The sequence below is a fragment of the Diceros bicornis genome, chromosome 1, assembly GCF_020826845.1.
Source record: "Diceros bicornis minor isolate mBicDic1 chromosome 1, mDicBic1.mat.cur, whole genome shotgun sequence".
Classification (NCBI taxonomy): Eukaryota; Metazoa; Chordata; class Mammalia; order Perissodactyla; family Rhinocerotidae; genus Diceros; species Diceros bicornis.
The window spans coordinates 11,998,476-12,019,202 of record NC_080740.1 but is presented as its reverse complement, the minus strand read 5'-3'; the positions used below and the strand labels follow the sequence as shown (position 1 = coordinate 12,019,202).

The window sequence follows — 20,727 nt, the reverse complement described above, 5'->3', positions numbered from 1 at the left end:
GAATGAATAGGTAACTGTAAAACAAGAAATGTGTGGTTGAGCACTTGCAGGGCGCTGTGGCAATATTGTCTCTCTCACTATTCAAATAGATTTGATGGGCCTATTTATTTAACACTTAAGTACTACTTATTATGTGCTAGATATTTTGCTTAGCATTTTATGACTATCAACTCATTTAATTCTCACCACCACCTTATCAGGTAGGTACCATTGTTAGTTAGCCCCATTTTATAGGCAATGAAACAGAAGCACAGAGAGGTTGAGCGACTTGCCCTAGTGTGCAGGAAAGCTAGATTTGAACCCAGGAGTCTTGCTGGGTTCATCATTAGCAGATTCATGTTGTTCTGCCTGTCCCACAAGAGGGCCTCATTGTTCTAAAAGAAGACCCCTCCTCTTTGAGTGATTGATTCAGGAACTCAGGCTTAAGACCATCAGCACAAGGCATTCCCCTAAAGGCACGCATTGGATCAGAAATGCTTACTTGCACATGTCCATTTAGGACCAATAAGTAGTGGGGAAAATTCCCAAATAAAGAAATTCCCTTGTTCTTAGTGAAGAGTGCTTATCAGAGACTCTCTCTTCTTTTGGGTATCATAGTGCATGGTTTCAAATCTTATTACAGCTTTGGTCTTTTCGGCGCTATATGAGAAACCCTTCTCATGCCTAACCAGATATTCGAGACCAGCAAAGACAAGAGAACTGTAGAGAAACAGAGGGAGAGCCAGTGGCCACTCTGAAGCCACCCCGTGAAGTGTTTTCGTTGCCACAGGCTTGGATGCTTCTTAAGCTTTTAATTCCATGCCCTTGCACAGTATGAAATGCAGGTAGTTCCAGATTTTCTTTCTTTATCTTTTTTTTTGTTAAAGAGTAAAACTAAATTTTAAACATTTAAATTAAGAAGAAGAAAAGCTCCAAGAAAATCTTCTGAGAAAATTGTGGTAGCAGAGTGTCCGAGTCGGAATCATTCCTCAGTTGAGGGTATGGTGTGTAATTCCTTTGACTTTTGTGAATTATATCATTCTGCCTGAAGGATTTCTGTTGACCCTGGAAATGCTTCTAGATTTTTATCATGCCAATAAAGTTGCTAAAATTGAATTCTATTCCCCATAGTATTAGGATGTAGCTGATTTAGTAGTTAAGTAATTACTTTAAAAAGCATGAGACCTAATTTTATTAATCAAAGTGAAAAACCTGATAAGGGATTCAAAATGAACATAGAGTAGATTCTCTTTCCTGAGGTAAACTAAATCTCAGTAGCTTACAAGCTTACAACGTGTCAGTGACTAGTGGCTTCCTGGGGAAAATCAAAGGGACATAAATCATTCATGAGGGATCCTCTGAACATCAACATTAGTTTTCCTTCTGTAATAAACTAAATCTCTTTTGTAATTTTAAGTGACAGTTAAAGGGACATTATAATTCCACATTAAAGTGTATATTAATAATGTGATATTTTCAAATAGAGTCAATTTTGTCTATTTCTTTTCTTTTAGAAAGACCCAGAAAAGGTGAATTTTGTCTAGATAAAATTTGAAGAATAAATTAGATAAACCAGGACTGTGTCATAAGTTTGTAGTTTAACTCTCACACTAATTAACCCTGTGTCTTGAATCTATAGAAGTATAATAATTTTTTTTTTAATGAATCAAGGGATGGATGAATGACTACGACTTTTTTTTTCAGGATTGGGCTGTATAAGGGATCCAGACCATTGCTTATGTTTCTATAATATTTTCATTTCTGCCTACTCTGTGGATATACTTCATTCCTCTGTCAGGTTCTAGGTCAGAGAATAAGAAATCAGGTTGCATGGTGTTGAATATAGATGACATTACTTATTAGATGTGGAATCTTGAGTGAGCTATTTAACCTCACTTTTTATGAACTGTTTTTTTATTACCAAAATACTGATAATAGTAGTATCCGTGTCATATGGTTATTGTGAAGTTTAAATGAGATAATATCTATAAAATGCTTAGAACAATGCTTGGTATATAATTAGTGCTTAATAGTTAGCTTTTATAGTTATTGGTATTAGTATTGTTATTAATTTTAAAAGTTAAATACAATTAAATAAAACAAATAAAAAGGTTAACCTCTCAGGATACATATCAATCAAAATAAAAAATGAATTAGAATTGAATGATGCATTAATTCTATCAAGGAGATGTAAGTTGACAAAGAATACCACATAAGGTAAGCAAACAAAATCAGCATATTTACTGAAAAATATCTATATATCCTCAGGCTTAAGAGTTTCACAGTTATGATAAGCCTTGAGAGTTTACACTTGCAATGTGTCTGTGATGAGAACAGGCTGGGTTCCTAAAGATTACATTTTTAGTATTCCCTGCATTAAGTAAACATTAAACATTCATGGCCCATCATTATGCTCACTAACCTCTGTTTCTTTCAATTCAACCTTGGTAGTTATCGTTTCTGATTCTACCTAGCTGCTAATTGGATTTTTAAATGTTGTGAGTTTTTTAATTAAGTTTTTTCTTATTACAAAAAAGCAGTGCATATAATTCTAGAAAACATTACAAAATAAAGATAAACATGAAGAATATTTAAATACTCCCATAACCTCCCTATCTAGAGATAGCCACTGTTGATCTCTTTGCATATATCTTTCTAGATCTTTCTCCCCCTTTCCCTAACTCTAGAGAGAGATCATAGAGTATGTCCTGTTTTTTCATTTAACGAAAGATTTAGACAAGATCCAGCAGCATTCGTGTATTGACCCCATGCTTACAAATTCTAATGATTTCCTATAAAGGATAATTCCAAGCTCAGGTCGGGGAGAAGGGAAAGGATGGTGGGCAGGTCCTTGGGAGACTGTTGAGTGTCTACTGGTATGTCTCCTGAGTTTCCTAACCCTAGGTCTGGGAAAATTGCCAATAACAATCATACTGACTTTGCGGCCCACATTCAGAATAGAGTTAAAGCTTTGAGAGCCTCCAAATTTGTATAGCTTTTGGTTAGTTATGCAGTTAAGTAGATCATCCTTTATTCTTTCTTCCCAGGTGACAAGAACTCCAAGTTTTGCTTGTTGGAACCAACATTGTAAACTGCTCCTGTTAAGGAGGAACAGAAATCATATGTACATATTGCTTACAATAATGTAAATTAATTTGGAAACAGTGCTAGCCCAATGCCACCAACCATAAAGAAAAGTGATATTCTAAATTGGGATCATATTTTTGGAACGATATTAGGCAACATTAATAAAATTTTTTGAGGCATATGCCCACTTCTAAGGTTATATTCCTAGTACAAGTTCACAAAGATGTTTGTACAAGAGTGATTGATTCATAATTGTCTGTAATAAGAAAAAATTGGAAACCTCCTAAGTGTCTAATAGGAAGGAACTGCATATAAATTACGCCATACTCATCTGTTTGGATGCTGTGTATTTCCTAATCAGAATGAAGTGTCTTTGTGCTGACAATCTCTGAAACATATTGTAAAGCAAAACAAACGAGGTATGGAACAACATGCCATTTCTATCAATTTGTTGTAAAACAAACATAAAAGAGAGTATTTATTTATAAATTTCAGAAAGGGTACAAAAAACGAGCTAACAGTGGCTACTTCTAGGGTTCAAAAATGAAAGCAGGGAATGGGGATATTTAAAATCTATATAATAACTTTTAAAAAAAAATGTACTTTCATTTCTTTTATGGTTAAAAAAATATTTGCTTGGACCCGGCCCCGTGGCATGGCGGTTAAGTGCGCATGCTCCTCTGCTGGCGGCCCAGGTTCGAACCCCAGGCGTGCACCCATGCACCGCTTGTCAGGCCATGCTGTGGTGGCATCCCATATAAAGTGGAGGAAGATGGGCACAGATGTTAGCCCAGGGTCAGTCTTCCTCAGCAAAAAGAGGAGGATTGGCATGGATGTTAGCTCAGGGTTGATCTTCCTCACAAAAAAAAAAAACAACGATTAAAATGAGTAGAGCTAAACAGAGAAAAGTTTTGTGGGAGGTAATTCAAATTAGTAATGATTATAGCTTAGGGGTGGGATTATAGAGAACTTGTGCTTTCTGCTTTCTCTATTATCTGAATTGTTTGCAATGAACATACACTATTTTTATTTTTTGTTTTTATTTGTTTCCAGCATCATTGAGACATAATTGACACATAACATTGTGTAAGTTTAAGGTGTACGACATGTTGATTTGATACCCTTGTATATTGCAAAATGATTACTACCATAGCTTTAGCTAACACCTGCATCATGTCACAGGTGGTGAGAACATTTTGTGGTGAGAACATTTAAGACCTACCGTCTTAGCAACTTTCAGGTGTATAATACAGTATTATTAACCATAATCACTATGCTATACATTAGCTCCCCAGAACTTACTTGTCTTATAGCTGAAAGTTTGTACTCTTTCACCATCATCTTCCTATTTCCCCCATCCCCCAGCTCCTGGTAACCACCATTCTACTCTCCGTTTCTATGCATTTGGCTTTTTTAGATTCCACATATAAGCAATATCATACAGTATTTGTCTATCTCTGTCTGACTTATTACACTTACCATAATGCCTTCAAGCTACATCCATGTTGTCACAAATGGCAGGATATTCTTTTTTCTCATGACGGAATAATATTCTTATATATATGTATATGTATGTATGTATGTGTGTGTGTGTGTGTGTGTGTGTGTGTATATATATATATATGTCACATCTTTTTTATTCATTTATCCACTGACAGACACTTAGGTTGTTTCCATATCTTGGCTAGTGTGAATAATGCTGCAGTGAATATGGGTGTGCAGATATCTCTTTGAGATCCTGTTTTCATTTCCTTTGGCTATATACCCAAAAGTGGGATTGCGGGATCACATGGTAGTTCTATTTTTAATTTTTTCAGGAATCTCCATATTGTTTTTCATAGTACATACACCAATTTACTTTCCCACCAACGGTGCATAAGGGTTCCCTTTTCACCACATCCTTGCCAACACTTATCTCTTGTCTTTGAGGATAACCATTCTAAAGAGTGTGAGGTGATATCTCCTTGTGGTTTTGATTTGCATGTCCCTGATGATTAGTGATGTTGAGCGCCTTTTCCTGTACCTGTTGGCCATTTGCATGTCTTCTTTGGAAAAATGTCTGTTCAGATCCTTTGCCTATTTTTTAATTAGATTGTTTGTTTGTTTGCTATTGAGTTATATGATTTTTAAAATATATTTAGGGGATTAACCCCTTATCAAATATATGGTTTGCAAACATTTCTCCCATTCCATAGGTTGCCTTTTCATTTTGTTGATGGGTCCCTTTGCTGCACAGAAGATTTTCAGTTTGATGTGGTCCCACATGTTTGTTTTTGTTTTGTTGCTTTTGCTTTTGGTGTCAAATCCAAAAAATCATTGCCAAGATTGATATCAAGGAGCTTACCACCTACGTTTTCTTCTAGGAGTTTTATGGTTTAGATCTTAAGTTCAAATCTTTAATCCATCTTGAGTTGATTTTTGTGTATTAGGTGTAAGATAGGGGTCCAATTTCATTCTTTTGCATGTGGCTATCCAGTTTTCCCAAAGCATACCCTATTTTTAGAATTAGAAAAAATGTTGAATTTTAAAATGGAACAGTTTAAAGTCGTGGTTAATAGCTCAGGCTCCTGAATTATACTGCCAGGGTTCAAATGCTGTGAATATAGGCAATTGTCTTAATTTTTTCTAACAATAAAAGTACTTGGATCATAGTAGATGTGCAATAAAGCAGAGACATTATCATTATTCTTATCTTAAAACCCGAGGGAAAACTTTATGTTGAGAGCCTCTTTGAGTATACAGACTGCATCATTAGAATGAGAGTGATATGGATGTCTGAAATGTTAACTGCATTATTTTAAATCTGTATGCTCTTATACTTAAATTTTCAATTATGAACCATTTTACTCTCATATGTAAGTTGGCTATAGTGTTATCTTTGTAAACATAACCTGGATTCATAGAGGATTTGTGTTTACACGGAGGAAATGCACAATTGACTCTATTGCTTAAAGCATCCTTCACAACTGTAAAAAAACAGTCATAAGCCACACAGTCCAGAGGTCATTCATTGCTCCTGCTAATAGCTCTGTTTTAGTGATTCATTAATCTACATCTGCCATTCAATAGGAGGGACAATGAACTTTTTCTAGTTAAATTATTACTGAGATATGTTACCTCAAGCTTCTACAAGCCGTATTTCTATTGCAGGTGTTTCATTATTTTCATCTGATTGTTTGTCATCATTGTATTTCTTTTGCTAGGAGAACATATACGTAAGTTCCTTCAATTATATATATGAGATCCTTTGCCCAGATATGTATCAAACCTACTATGAACCAGATCTTAGTCTAGGACTTGTTATCTTTGACTCAAACAATGATTCATATGCTGTTGATCCACATAATTTTCCAAGTAAGATTGGTAGTAATCAATGCATTTCCTTTATAATACTCACGCCCTACAGACTTATTAATAATTTATATAATAGGGAATAAATATATCATTAAGGAATTAATATATCAACATAACATATTTTTGCAAAGTGGTCTATTCCAGTATCTGACCTGATATCACATGCTTGCCATTGCTTTGCAGTGATAGTAAGCATTGCCTACAGTAGGAGGAGAAAGTTCATACTAAGGGACATAGCCATATTGACTGCAGACTGGAACCCAGAATTGTTCCCTTTAAAGCAAAAGGAGGATCAGATGTGCAAGTGGTAGTCCAAGAGGCCCAAGTTATCCAAAGGGTAAGAAAGTGGGCAATACACAACATTACTAAATAATTGGCCACTTGTCAGAGAATGAAATGAACTTGAAGAAGGTGAACAACTTTAAAAGGTGAAGAGAGAAGGTGAAGGAGAATAGGGCCAAGGGAAACCATCCCAACATGCACAATTTCTTATTTCTAAGCCATGCCACCTATGTGGTAATCAGTTCGCCATTGTTACTGTATGCCTTTAGGTAAATTCTGCAACTTTAGTAAAGTTCAGATTTTTCATATGTAAACTGAGGCTTATTAATAGTATCAGCAAAGTTTCTCATAGGAACATTATGAAAATTAAGTAAGATAATATTGATAAAGCACTTAGTTTAATGTTTGCCATGTAGTTAAGAGCACAAAATATATTAACTAATATTACTGTAAAACAATGAAATGTTCTAACAGATCAGCTAAGTGATGGAATCAAAGAATACAAGGGCATATGAAATTTGGAAATTTGGGCAAGCAGGTAATTTGTATTATAAAATTTTTTTCAGTTTGCATGATATCAGGCCTATGGATAGTTATGTCATCAAGACAATACATCCAAAGGAAGCTACACGGGATTTGAGACAGGGAGTTTCGCAAGGGTTTATATAGTTTGAAGCCCTATAGCCCAGATTATTCTAAACTGCACTCAAACCACCTTATTTGAGAGTCACTAATAAAATTGCATAGACAGTAATTCAACCAATGAGAAAAGGGAAAGACAAATAAGATCGGAGCCTCACTAATAGCAGAGAAGCTGATGCTGGGTTCTGAGCATTGGGCTAGAGCTGCATAAAACTCTTCCCTTTCAGATCAGGGCTGGTTCAGGGACTGGGAAGGAGCTGGTGGGTATCACATGATCACAAGATGAGGACAGGAGGGATACAGACATTGAATACCAGGTAAGGCCTCACAGTGTGTGACCCAGAGCAAAATCGAGACTATTGATAGAACAGAGGCAATGGGTTTTTTAATGCGTTCAAGTTATCAAAGTGTTGTCCATTTCTGTGCTTAATGGCTTCCTTTTAGCAAGTGACATTTCTATTTGGTAGGCCAGAGGGGCAACATAGTCCCACTTCCTAAGTATTTTCCTGGTCTTTTAGGAGTAAAAGCACTAATATTCTAAATGGATTTCCATTAAGGCATCTAGAACTCCCGAAGGATGTGCACTTTGCTTCACTCCTTACAGTCAGGTTGTTCTGTATAATGATGCAAATTGGAGTGCGAACAGCAATATCCTGATACCTGTTGAAAACCCAGAAGATGGCAAGGACACCCATAATTTCTGACTTCCGCTGAGTTAATTGCTCAGCTGTCTTTCCTTGTCAGGAACTTGCTTGCATTAGGAAAACACATTGGCCATATAGCCCTTAAATCTGAATATCAGATTCCATGTTTGTTAAAAGAATTAGAGAGCTAATATGTTCTCATGTTTATCAATAAGCATGTCTACAGAGCGCGGCCTATCCAAGTGGTTTCTGTTTCTGCTCTCTAAGACTGTTTTGGCTGTGGATAAAAAGATTTAAATTTTGAAATTTTAAAGATTATCTGGAATTAGAGTATTCAGCAGCTATTTTATAAAGTGTTGCTTTCATGTGAAAATGTTACTGTAAAAGGTGAATATGAAACCATTACTTTTTACAAAATTTAATCAAGATCTAAATCTGACTTTTAAAATATGACTTCCATTTGATAAATTAGATAGGTTCTATTGGTTCTTTTTTGTTGGAAGAGGACTAGTTTTCATTTTCGTGATTTTTTTTTCTTCAAACACCAAGTGGATAAATATATACAGTCAGGTTCAGTGGCGCAGTTTATAAACATGTTTTGTAATGAGATGATTGATACTTTAAACATCTGGCAATAAATAGTTGAGGCTGCACTTAAAACAGTAAAAGATATTCCTTCAGCTTTTACATACTGTCATTTGAAACTGTCATTTTACTGCTGTCTTAAATTATGACTTTTTAAAAATAAGATTCTAAATAAAACACAATATTAGACTTTGCAATTTTTTTCTGTAATTTTAACATGACATATCCTTTCTGCCTGAAAAATTGATAAAATGGGTTATCCAGTGATTAACAAAATGTCCTGTCTTTCTTTGAGTCACTGTGCTTAATAAGTGAGCAAGTTAGCAAACTTGTTTTCGACATGTTTTTCCTTGGAGGTTATTTTTATATTGTGGCCAAGCAGTTTTACGTTTAGAAAAGGCAGAAGAACTGCAATATTCTCTGAAAGAACACTTCACTGGGTTTATAATTTTTGCATAATTATAAAATATGTAATCTTCGGGCCGGCCCGTGGCTCAGCAGTTAAGTGTGCGCGCTCCGCTACTGGCGGCCCGGGTTTGGATCCCAGGCGCGCACTGACACACTGCTTCTCTGTCCATGCTGAGGCCGCGTCCCACATACAGCAACTAGAAGGATGTGCAACTATGACATACAACTATGTACTGGGGCTTTGGGGGAAAAAAAGGACGAGTATCCGCAATAGATGTTAGCTCAGAGCCGGTCTTCCTCAGCAAAAAGAGGAGGATTAGCATGGATGTTAGCTCAGAGCTGATTTTCCTCACACACACACACAAAAAAACCACCATTAAAAAAATAAAATAAAATATGTAATCTTAGAACATGAAATTCAATAAGCTATCATGCATTTTTCAAAAAATCAGAAGCAGTCAGGTATTTCCTGCTTCGCTCTGTTGACCCTCACCACGTCCATCTGGCAAAAAAAGAGACGTGGTTGTCTACTTCCAACTTGCGCGCCCGCTGTTGACCTCTCACCAGATACATGGTTGGGTACATATTGCCACTATCAATTCTTGTCTCCAAATTCAACTGAGCCCTCAGTGCTTCCCTTTGATCTTTTTCTGTTTTTCCAGGCAGTAAGTTTCTATTTACTGCAGGTGCATGTTATCTTCCACTCTTCTCAACCCTCTGTTCCCATCACATTTTCAGCAGCCTACTACACAGAGAAAACGCCAGATAGGATCTCCTGCAATTTGTGTAACAGCATCTATAAACACACAGGCATCCAGGCCCAAACTTCCTATTATGTCGGTCTCCCTTTTTACGCCAAAGGTGAATTCTTCCACGGGTACTCTGAGGCCCATCCATCGTATTTTTTCATGCTCCCTACCCTTCTGAGTATTCCCTCTCCACTGTATCTCTAACCTCTTCTTTTTAGTAGCTGCTTCCCATCAGTACTAAAACACTGTCAAGTTTCTGCCATTTTAAATACATTTCCAACCCCTATTTCCCCCCGATTTTTATTTGGATAATATTTTATTTGGATCAAACTGACTATAAGCCAGGCACTGATCTTTGGCACAAGGGAGAATTTGGTGAGTAAGCTGAAATGATTCCAAACTTTAGAGAGTTTACAATGTAGGAACATATGTCTGCTCTAGACCACGTTTCCAAATGCTCTTTTCAGAATTTTCCTGTACGTTCCCAGGATTTAAAAAATCAACTCTGTGCTCATTTCTCTATCTCCAACCCTAATCTTTCTCCCCGTGTTCAAATCCATAAAACAGACTTCTCACTGAATATCTCCACATGGTTGTCTATAGGCACTTCAGTCCAAGCATTTCCAAAATAAATTCATTCCCCACCATCCCCAGACTAGCTCCTTAGACCATGTGTTCTATCAAAATGAAAGCAGAGCTTTTTGTTGAAATTTGATATGTGGGTTTCATTCTTAGTTCTTCTCTTTCCTTTCAACTATCACATTAGACCTGTAAATTGTCTCTCTCTTTTTTAGAAGCAACTTCTCTCCATTTCTGTTAGTATTCTAAGCCAAGCCAGCAATTCCTTGTGACAGAATAACTTTTGCTGCTTCCTAACTAGTCTGTCACCCTTAGATTTTGCCTCCTTGTAATCCATTCTCCACACTACAGCCACAGTGAATTAACTGAAGTCCGAATCATGTCACCCTCCTGCTTAGCACCCTCAAATGGCTGTCCTTTATGCTCAGGACTCCTGATGAGTGTCTTAAAGACACTGCATATCCTGGCCACTGCCTACTTTTCAGTCTCACTTCTTGCCATTTCTGTTTGCTGTCCTCTCTAGCTAAAGTGGTTTTCGTCCTGTTTCTTAAGCACATGCTCTGACTCTGCTCCCTGCATTTGACGTGCTTTCCCCTCTGCCTCAGATCCCTTGTCCCGCGTCCTTGCCTGGCTGGTTTCCACGAATCCTCTGGGCTTGAACTGGAGATCACTGGCTTTGGGAAGGCTTCCTAACTCACAGTTCTGAATTTGGTGTCCCCTCTTGTGCGCCCTTGGCTCCAGGCGTTTCCTTTCTCATAGACCTAACATGCAGTGGTAACTACCTGTCCGCTTATTTGTATCTTTCGTTAGAGCCTAGAGAACAGGTAATTGTCTGTCAGGGGCCCAATAGAATGTACAGCAATTATCACTTTTAATGGTGCATAGATGGGCTTCAGTAAATATTAACTGAATGACTAGACGGGTATGCTTCATAGGTAGGAATAATATAGTCAAAAAGTACTTGGGAATTCTACTATATGGTTGAATTTTCTGGTAATTTATAAAATTTGAACTAATTATTTGATAGGAATTCAATATATGTTAGTATTAAGTAGTATCTATTCTATTCTCCCTAACATACTGTGTGCCTTTATTTTCAGTTTGCCAGTTCTAAGTTCCTGCAAATGATTTTTTCATAACCCGTAGTGTACTAACAAAAAAAGCTAGTCAAATAAATGTTTTCCCTCATTTGCCTTCCTCTCAGTTGAAGGCAGGAAAATGCAACCTTCCTTCCTTCCGCCTTTCCTTCCTCCTTCCTTTCTTTCTTTCCTTCTTCACTTTCTCCTGTTCTTTTTCCTTCTTCTTTAATAAATTGAAATCTTTGGATGAGCTTTAAAAAAATGTGGTGGGCTGGGTCCCATCCCCAGTGATTCTGATTTAATTGGACTGGGCATCAGGAATTTGAAAATCTCCCTTGTGATTCCAATATACAGCAAAGTTTGAGAACCACTGGGTTAGATCATCTCTAATGTCCCTTTCAATTCTAAAAACTCTAGATTTTGTTATTTTAAGGGACTCTCTAGAGTGTTTTAAAATACAAAATATGCCAAAAGATTCTTTCAAAATGTAGATCCCAAAATATTTTTGTCTTTTCATGCATTTAGCCTTGATTGAAGCTGTGTGTTAAATGATGTAAACTTCGGATAGTCAACACTCAGCAATTGTTGCTGATTTTCTTCTAATTCTTTTCAGCCCGGCATTCCCATAGCATTTAAAAAGTTATCTAAGAAGAAAAATGTCTTCAGAAATAGTGGGATAAACCACCAGTTAGCAACTGAGAGATATCCTGCTTTAAATTACCTTTAGCGTGGCTCTGAGTAAGTCTAGGAAGTTTCTTTGTTCATTTATTAGATTTGTGTCTTCCATGGCTGAATATGGTTTTTTTTGGGGGCCCTGTGGACACCAAGGTGTAGATTTGGATTGTCTTTTATTACATTGGAAGGTCCAATGATTTTCCAGTAAAAATGGCAGATCCTATCAATGCAGAGAAACTTATTGGCATTTTTCTTATTTCCTTGTCTTCTAATTGCAGGATGGTCTGAAATATCAACTTGAATTTATTTTTAAAGCACATATGAAGCTAACAATCAGATCAAGCCGTTTTAACTATTTTTTTTAATTTAAACTGGCCACACTCATAAGCTTTAGTTTGTGAAACAAGGCTATAAAATCAAAATCTATGCATCAAACTCGTTAGAACATACCACAAATGAAATTTGAATATTCAACAGAAATGGTCTCTCAAGAGGCACCAAAGTAAATTGCGAGGCCTATTGTTGATTCAAAAGGTGACATTTATTTTGTTCTGCACAATTTCACTGGCAGTAAGTCATAAGGTGCTAACATTTTCTGTGAGTGTTACCAGGTTGAGTATGCAAATTCTCATGAACTTTATCTCATTTTAACTAGAGTTATTGCTCACTTGTGTACTGGAATTGGCTCATTTTGCCAAGTACTCTGTTTACAGGTTGGTTCAAATTCTAACTTGTGCAATTGAAGGCAAAGCTTTTATTTTCTTTCAGTGTTACTGAAACAATAGGAGTATAGCTACCAAGTTCAATGAGAGAGCAATAAACTGAAGATGAGTTTGTAATGCACAGACCTGCATTGTCATGATTATGGAATAGGAATTTAAATGGTCTCTGTGTTTTATTTTCCCGCATATAAATATGTGTTATAATATCCTCACATTTAGTTTGCAGAGGTATTGAAGAAATTAAATAATATCTTGTGTTAGTGAAGTAGCATGCTGGAGCGCTATGTTACCACAGTGTGGTTTGTAATTTTATATCTGTACACAAGTGTTTTTGCAGAAATGGAGAGAGGGCAAGGATGAGGGCACAGACGTGGTCTAAGTGGCTTCTAGCACTGCTAAGGAGACAGAAAATGGAGAGGGATGCATTCACCCAAGTCAATTATTAATATATTTACATTATTATGTAAAGAAATGAATACATTAGCAGTACTATGTAAATATATTAATATGTAAAAAGATATCAATATATAAATACATAAGTACATTAACATGTAAAATTAACATGTAAATACAATGATATATTTTCAGCAGATGTTTGATACATATTAAGAACAGGCTGAGCAGAAATGCCCTTGATTAACATGAAGATAAATGATCAAATGGGGGCCTTTCAACTATAAATTGATTCCTACTAAAATTGTGTTGCTGCAAAAACCATTTAGTGATGTTTTGTAACTATGTGCCAGATACACTGGCCTCCTTTCCGTTCCTTGAATTCATCACTCTCTTGCCTGTCACTAGGGCCACACACTTGCTGTTCCTCTGCCTAGAATGCTCTTCCTGAGGTTTTAACGTGACTGGCTCACGCTTATCCTGCAGGTTTCAGCTCAAGGGGCACCTCCTCAGAGAAGCCTTTCTTGACTGTCTTAAGTAACCAGTTCTATTTACTGCCTTTCTCATCAGCCTGTTTTCCTTTTCTCTCCCCACCTCCATGGCTTTGATTACAGTGGGCAATACCTTGCTTATATATTTGTAAGTTTTCACTCTGCATCCCCTCCACTATAATGTGAACTCTAAGAGTGTGCGAACCTTATGTGCCTTCGTCTAGGCTGTATTCCCAGTGTCTCATATGGTTCCTGGACTATCAATACATGAAGAATGGATCAGTGATTCTCTGATCTGTGAACTGCAGATAGGCACTAACGTATAAAGAGAACTGAACACATAAACCATCCAAGAGTTTAAATATTGTTGAGAGAAGTTAGCTGTTCTGTCCACCTGATTCCCAGATTAGTGCCAACATAGAATTTTCTCCTTTACCTGGCATTAGAAGTTGCATAGTTATATACTGAGCTCATAGAAAAAACACCACCACAATCATAAAAGTACAGATTTTAGATTTTGGATTTTTTTTTGCCTTATCTTCTGCAGTGCTATGTGATATTTTATAGATACCTACACACTCTGCTATCTAGGTTAAAAAATCATGGTTTGCAAATTGATAATGGAGTGAAATAAGACAGTCCCTGAATCACCTTGAACAGCAGGTGACCAGCAACAGGTGGTGGGTGGGTGAGAGGAATGAAGACAATGAACACAGGATGGTCCCAGTCCAAGCAGAACCCTGGAGAGTGTGAGGAAAGAGCAGACAAACAGGAAGTTAGATTTACCCTGTAATGATTTCTTGCCCCTGGGAAAAATAATTGCTTCGCTCTATTGCCAAAAGGCAAATCGGCATCAGCTTAATTTGCCTGAGTCTGCCATAAACTGCAGATGGAATCGTAAAACATAGTTAGATTCAAATTAAACACATCTGTCCTAATCTAAAGCAGGTGAGGCCAGCCAGCAAGAAGCATCAAGGTATAACGCTGCACACAGAATACTATATGCAGAGGTATATTTTGGGAGCCTGCTGACAGGGGAATAAAGAACCATGAAATCGTGCATTGTCCTATTTTCCTTTGTTGAGGCTGCCTTCTTGTACTGGTTGCCATCTACCAACACATCCACTGGGAACCAAATAAACAGACAAAAAATAATGACTTGAAGTCGAGGAGTCTATTGCATTTTAATCAGGATTCTTACCTGAGTTGATGCTTTCTCAGATTAATTGAAATGACAGGGAATCAGAAGTCCCTACAGTGCATTTTAATTGGACTTGAAGTTCCACCAGAGAAAGTTTGTTCCTACTTGAGGAGTCAGCCCACATCTGTACCACCCACTGAGTTAGTGGATGTGTAGAGAAAATAGCAGGCTGACATATGATGGTTTTGGCCAAGGTAACTACATAATTTATCTAAATCAGGACAGTTTTGAGAGTGTGATAGGGGATTGAGGCACCCATGGAGGTGCACGGACCCAATCTCCCTTCAAGAAAGAACAAGCTGTCCAGCTGCAAGGAAGGCAGTGAGCTTCCAGTGTCCTTCTGCAGCTACAGCACATTAATATCCCCCTTAAGCTTTAGAGCCTCACTCTGCCTGGGCCACCTGCAGCCAATGATTGAACACCGTAAGGGCACCCATGTCTGGTCATTTCTGCCCTTGGGGGAATTCCTCTAAAGAGTAATCTTCACTTTGTAGCTCTCCGGTGGATTGGCTAACCCTTTGTCAAGTCTGCATTGTAGACTCTCCTACTCAATCCTGCTTCTCCCCACCCCTCCACCCGCCTACTCACGGATTTCTTTTCACCGGTGTCAGATCTGCATCACAAGATGAAGGCTTTTCCTGCCCATTTCTGCTTCCTCCTCACTTTATCTTTCACAGGCATTACTTCGCAATAAATGTATTGCATTCTTAACTTTGTCGTGGCATCTACTTCATGGAAAGCCCATCAGACACAGGGATGCCATTAATAATTAGATGTGGGGAAGCAGATTTAAAGCACAGCCTATAATAACCCTAATTATGTTTGATGCGCTTCTGTTGTCCCATCTACTTTATCCAAGGCTGAGACTGTTTTCTGCTGACATTGTCCATCTAACACAGGTACATGTGGGAACCTTTGTTAATCTCTGGCAGACCTCGACATATTAGCCTCTAATTGAATAAACTGAATATTTATACTGGAGTGGAAAGGGCCTAGCACTAATTTCCTTCTTTTTCTCTTTTGAAGAATCTTCTTTCTTTTTCTCTACTTGTTTGTTGGTATGTCTAAGAACCTCTCCTCTCCCCTTATTTCCTATCTGCTTCCCTCCCCTCAGCTACTCTCCTCTGCCCTGTCTTTAAAGACTCTCACTGGAATATAGTTTCTCATTCACGCTTAACAATGTATGTTGTAGCAAAACCTCTCCAATTCCATATCTGCTGATTCAATAGTGTTATGAGTTGTTTTCATTTTGGATGTCCCACAGACTTTTCAAACACATAATTCCTTTAAAACTAAATCATTATATTCCTTATGAAAGATGGCCATTCAACATACAGGCAGGAGCTCTAGAAATCAACCCAGATTTCTTGCTCTCCCTCGACCTCTACATCAGTTTGGTCACAATGTCTTCTTGATTCTACCTTGTACATTTTGGTCAAATCTCTTACTTCTTTTCTACCTTTCAGAAAGATACTGAGTAAATATCAATAATGGGGATAAAATAAAAGATGAATTTTCACAAGTATATAATGTATTAGAAATAAGTAGACATAAACAAAAAAGAAGAACAAAAAGTACAAGGACAGGAGAGAAAAAACAGGTCAGCTAAACAGCAGCTGGCACCTACAAGACATAATGAGAGGTGAACAGATCGTCCTGTCTCATTTGGACCACAGAAGCATCACATGACCTGGTAGAAAATCGATGGGTTAAGTATTATCACCTAGAAAGGGCAGCACAAGTACCAAGACAGATTTCTTAGGACACCGAAAACTCCCCATAATGATGGGATAATCAAAGGGACCAGACATTCGAGCCTCATGTGGCCCTGGGTATGTCAGGACTGTAAGCTCCCATCTCTTAATAAACTACACAGCAACTTGGCTGTAGGAGTGAGAGGGATCAAAATGAGAGGTTCTTGACTTTGGATAAATATATAAATATAGTCTGCATGCTTGAGAACCTCTAGGATACTGCTTGTGCCTTGCCTTTCTCCTGTAGACATTGCTTCTCTCAGTGCAAATACGTCAATGTAAGCATCTACGACGTGCCTTGTTCTGTTGACATTGCTCCAAAACAGATCCTGGTCTGGGGAATGTAGACCTCCTCTTTTTGTAGAATTTGACAATACACAGAATTATGACTGGCATCTCATCAAAAAAAATGTTTGGGTGTTAATACTCATCTTCATGCAACGTACGGAGTTAGGAGATAACAACGTTGTTAGTCTGACAGTACACAGCTGTGCTGCTTTGCTCACGCCAAAGGCAGAGAGGCATGATCTCACTTTTAAACTGGTGATTGACTCTTTCTAGAAATTCTCAACAATAATGCCTTTGCTTCTAGATTAAGAATCAGAGGGAGGAGTGGCAGTGATTTGGGGGGATTTTCATTTCCTGTTTCATTATCTAGTATTTGTTAAGTGGGGTGAAATGGTGCCTCCGTTGCTTTCCCTGTCCACAGCTACCTCTAAGGAGGGTTAAGAAAATCCTCATCATTTTTTGCTAAGACTACTTCAAAAGATTAATGCTTAGTCCTTTTGCCCTCAGCCTTGACTCCCCCATTTGCTGCAACACAACGCTGCCTAAGTCATCATTCCTAAACACAAATGTGGTCATATACTTTCCCTTGCGTAAAGTCCTTTTATGATTTTCCAGTGCTTAAAGATAAACTTCAAAATGTTTGGCCCAGCATACAAGGCCTTTATTTATATGACTATGCTACCTTTCTGAACTCATTTCCCTCTATTCTTCGTACACATCTATGCTCTAATTATAGTGGCCTACTTGAAGTTCCAGGAATGAGCCATGATCGTTTTCCTTTGTATATGTTATTCCCTTTGCCTGGAATGTTGAGCAGGTACCCCCTCCTCTTCTGCATCACCTGACAGCACTGAATCCTTTTAGAAGTCGCTGTTGATCCTGCAATTTGGATCATGTATACTAATCAGAGCTCTTATTACCATGTGGTGTAATTGTTCCTGCCTTTTTATCTCCCGTAGTGGGGTTCTGTACTTCTTGATGGTAAAGACTGTCTTTGGTTCTGTATATCCAGCACTTACCTCAGTGTCTCCTATAAAATAGATACTCAAGGAATAGAAGAATGGATGGCTAAATGGATGGGCAAATGGAGAGATGGCTGAGTGGCTAGCTAGCTAGATATATAAAGGGATAGACAGAAAGTCTATTGAAATATCTCTACCAGCCATCCTCATTCAACCTCCCCATTCAAATGCACCTTATAGAATGCTGCCAGGATAGTCTCCTTAAAATATACGTGTGACCACGTCAAAACTTTAAAATACATCTTGAGGGGCCGGCCCCGCGGCTTAGCAGTTGAGTGTGCACGCTCCACTGCTGGCGGCCCGGGTTCGGGTCCCTGGTGCGCACTGACGCACTGTTTGTCTGGCCATGCTGTGGCAGCGCCCCACATACAGCGGCTAGAAGGATGTGCAACTATGACATACAACTATCTACTGGGCTTTGGGGAGAAAATAAAAAAAGGAGGAGGGTTGGCAATAGATGTTAGCTCAGGGCCAGTCTTCCTCAGCAAAATGAAGGGGATTGGCATGGATGTTAGCTCAGGGCTGGTCTTCCTCACACACTCAAAAAAAATACATCTTGGGGCCGGCCCGGTGGCGCAAGCGGTTAGGTGCGCGCGCTCCGCTGCGGCGGCCCGGGGTTCGCTGGTTCGGATCCCGGGCGCGCACCGACGCACTGCTTGGCAGCCATGCTGTGGCGGTGTCCCATATAAAGTGGAGGAAGATGGGCACAGATGTTAGCCCAGGGCCGTCTTCCTCAGCAAAAAGAGAGGAGGATTGGCGGATGTTAGCACAGGGCTGATCTCCTCACAAAAAAAAAAAAAAAAAAAAAAAATGAAAAAAAAAAAAAAAAAAAAAAAAAATACATCTTAAAAACATTCATTGGCTCCTTGTCTCATAAATTACAATGTAAGTTTTTAATCTTCCCTGATCTGATATATCTACACTTTCTCAGCCATTCCCAACCAAATACTCCACTGTCCAGCCATACTAAATTTTATGGTATTCCCAAAACATATTCATTCATTCATTTATTCACTATTTCATGACTCTCTCTTCTAATGTCTGCTCCAGTGCTAATGTAGTACTTTTACTTATCATCCTAGTGTATCTAATGATTTGCTTTATAAATTTGACAAAAATCTTAACCTCCATTTTTACTTTACTTTTCTAAAATTTTAAAGTGGTTAATCTAGAAAAGAGATGAAATAATTCCTATATAATAATGATTATTTCTATATAATATTATTCCTATAAAGAAATAAAGTTCCTAAGAAATGCAACGTAGTAGGAAGTTGGGGCCCAAATGCTGTTTTAAATTTTGAAAACCTCGTTCTCTTTTAATCCAGGAGGTGGCGCTATCACCTGTAAAGCTCCCTTAAAACCTGCATGGGCTTTATGAATCTGATTCACATCCTCTCTGCAATAAAGCCACACCTGAGATACTGTCTGAAGCCTGTTTTCACTCCAGACTTAATCAGTGCTACTTTGGGTATGTCAGGCTGCTCACGAATAATACCCTTAAGATTTCTAGAACCCCTTTATTTAGCTGTCAGGCTGCACCTGAATTATTTGAGATGTTTTCACAAAGGGTCTTATAGCCACATCCTTGATTTGATATTCATGTTGAGGCCATGTCTTTCTGACAAAGCTCTGTATTTGATCTTTCACTGGCTTGAGAGGCTGGAGTTGAGAAACAGTGCTGATCCCTCTATGTTCTTTTTCTTTACTTTCAAACTGATTGGCTCTTTATTTAGCACATCTCTTTGTTATAGTACCTTATCAAATGCAGCTATTAACAGCCAACTGACACTAACACTCTGCCTGGAAATCTCATTACTTATTCACGAAAGTTCACTAGGTACATTTCCTATCATCCAAGTTACCTCCAGTGACAGCCAGCTTTACCAATTGCTTCTCTCTACATAACATGGTAGTCGTCTTTCCAGATTCCATCTGCCACTCAGTACCAAAACCAAGGCCACAGATTTTAGGTCTTTGTCATGGCACAACTTATTTCTCTGTAGCAGTTTCTCTCTTATCCTTCCATTTTTCTCTCACCTCTCTCAAACAAGCTAGCCTGAATTTTTTCTCATGGCCGTGGCAGGGTTCCAAAAGAGGAAGTAGAAATATTCAGGCTCTTTTTCAAACCTCTGCTGGCTTCAAGTCTGCTAACATCCTATTGGTCAAAGCAAGTCACATACATGAGCACAGACTCCAGGGGTCCAGAAATAAACCCCATTTCTTTAGTGAGAAGAATTGCAAAGTTACAGAGCAAAGTATGTGGATATAGAGGGTTATTTATTGGAATAATTAATAAACCATTTACCACAGATATTTAGGCTAATCTTCTTTAACAAATTAGACAATATTTCATTTACATGTAATGAAGGAACCCCAAACTGAGTTAATAGCTTTCAATATGCAATTCAGTATGCAATGTTTGAATTATAAAGTTTAATTTTACCATGTTACATACCATCTCTCTCTCTCGCTCTTTTTTTTTTGTGAGGAAGATTGTCCCTGAGCTAACATCTGTGCCAATCTTCCTCTATTTTTTTTGTATGTGGGACACTGCCACAGCATGGCTTGATGAGCCATGTGTAGGTCTAGCCCGGGATCCAGACCTGCAAACCTGGGGCCGCTGAAGAGGAGCGCGCTCACTTAACCACTATGTCACCAGGCCGGCCCCATAGCATCTCTCTTAAAAGCACACGGTTTCAAATGGATCTTGTGCACCTTATCTAGAAATAGAAATAGCATGGTGACTTTGCCAAAGGAAGATCAGCGGAGTATGTGAAAGAGTACATATCCGTG

General features: G+C 38.2%; 1 protein-coding gene across 2 annotated transcripts in view; it reads left to right on the top strand.

Moving 5' to 3' along the window:
- Positions 1-20,727, top strand: part of EDIL3 (EGF like repeats and discoidin domains 3) — a 372,749-nt gene that overhangs the window by 96,264 nt on the left and 255,758 nt on the right. The gene's annotated exons all lie outside the window — the stretch shown is intronic.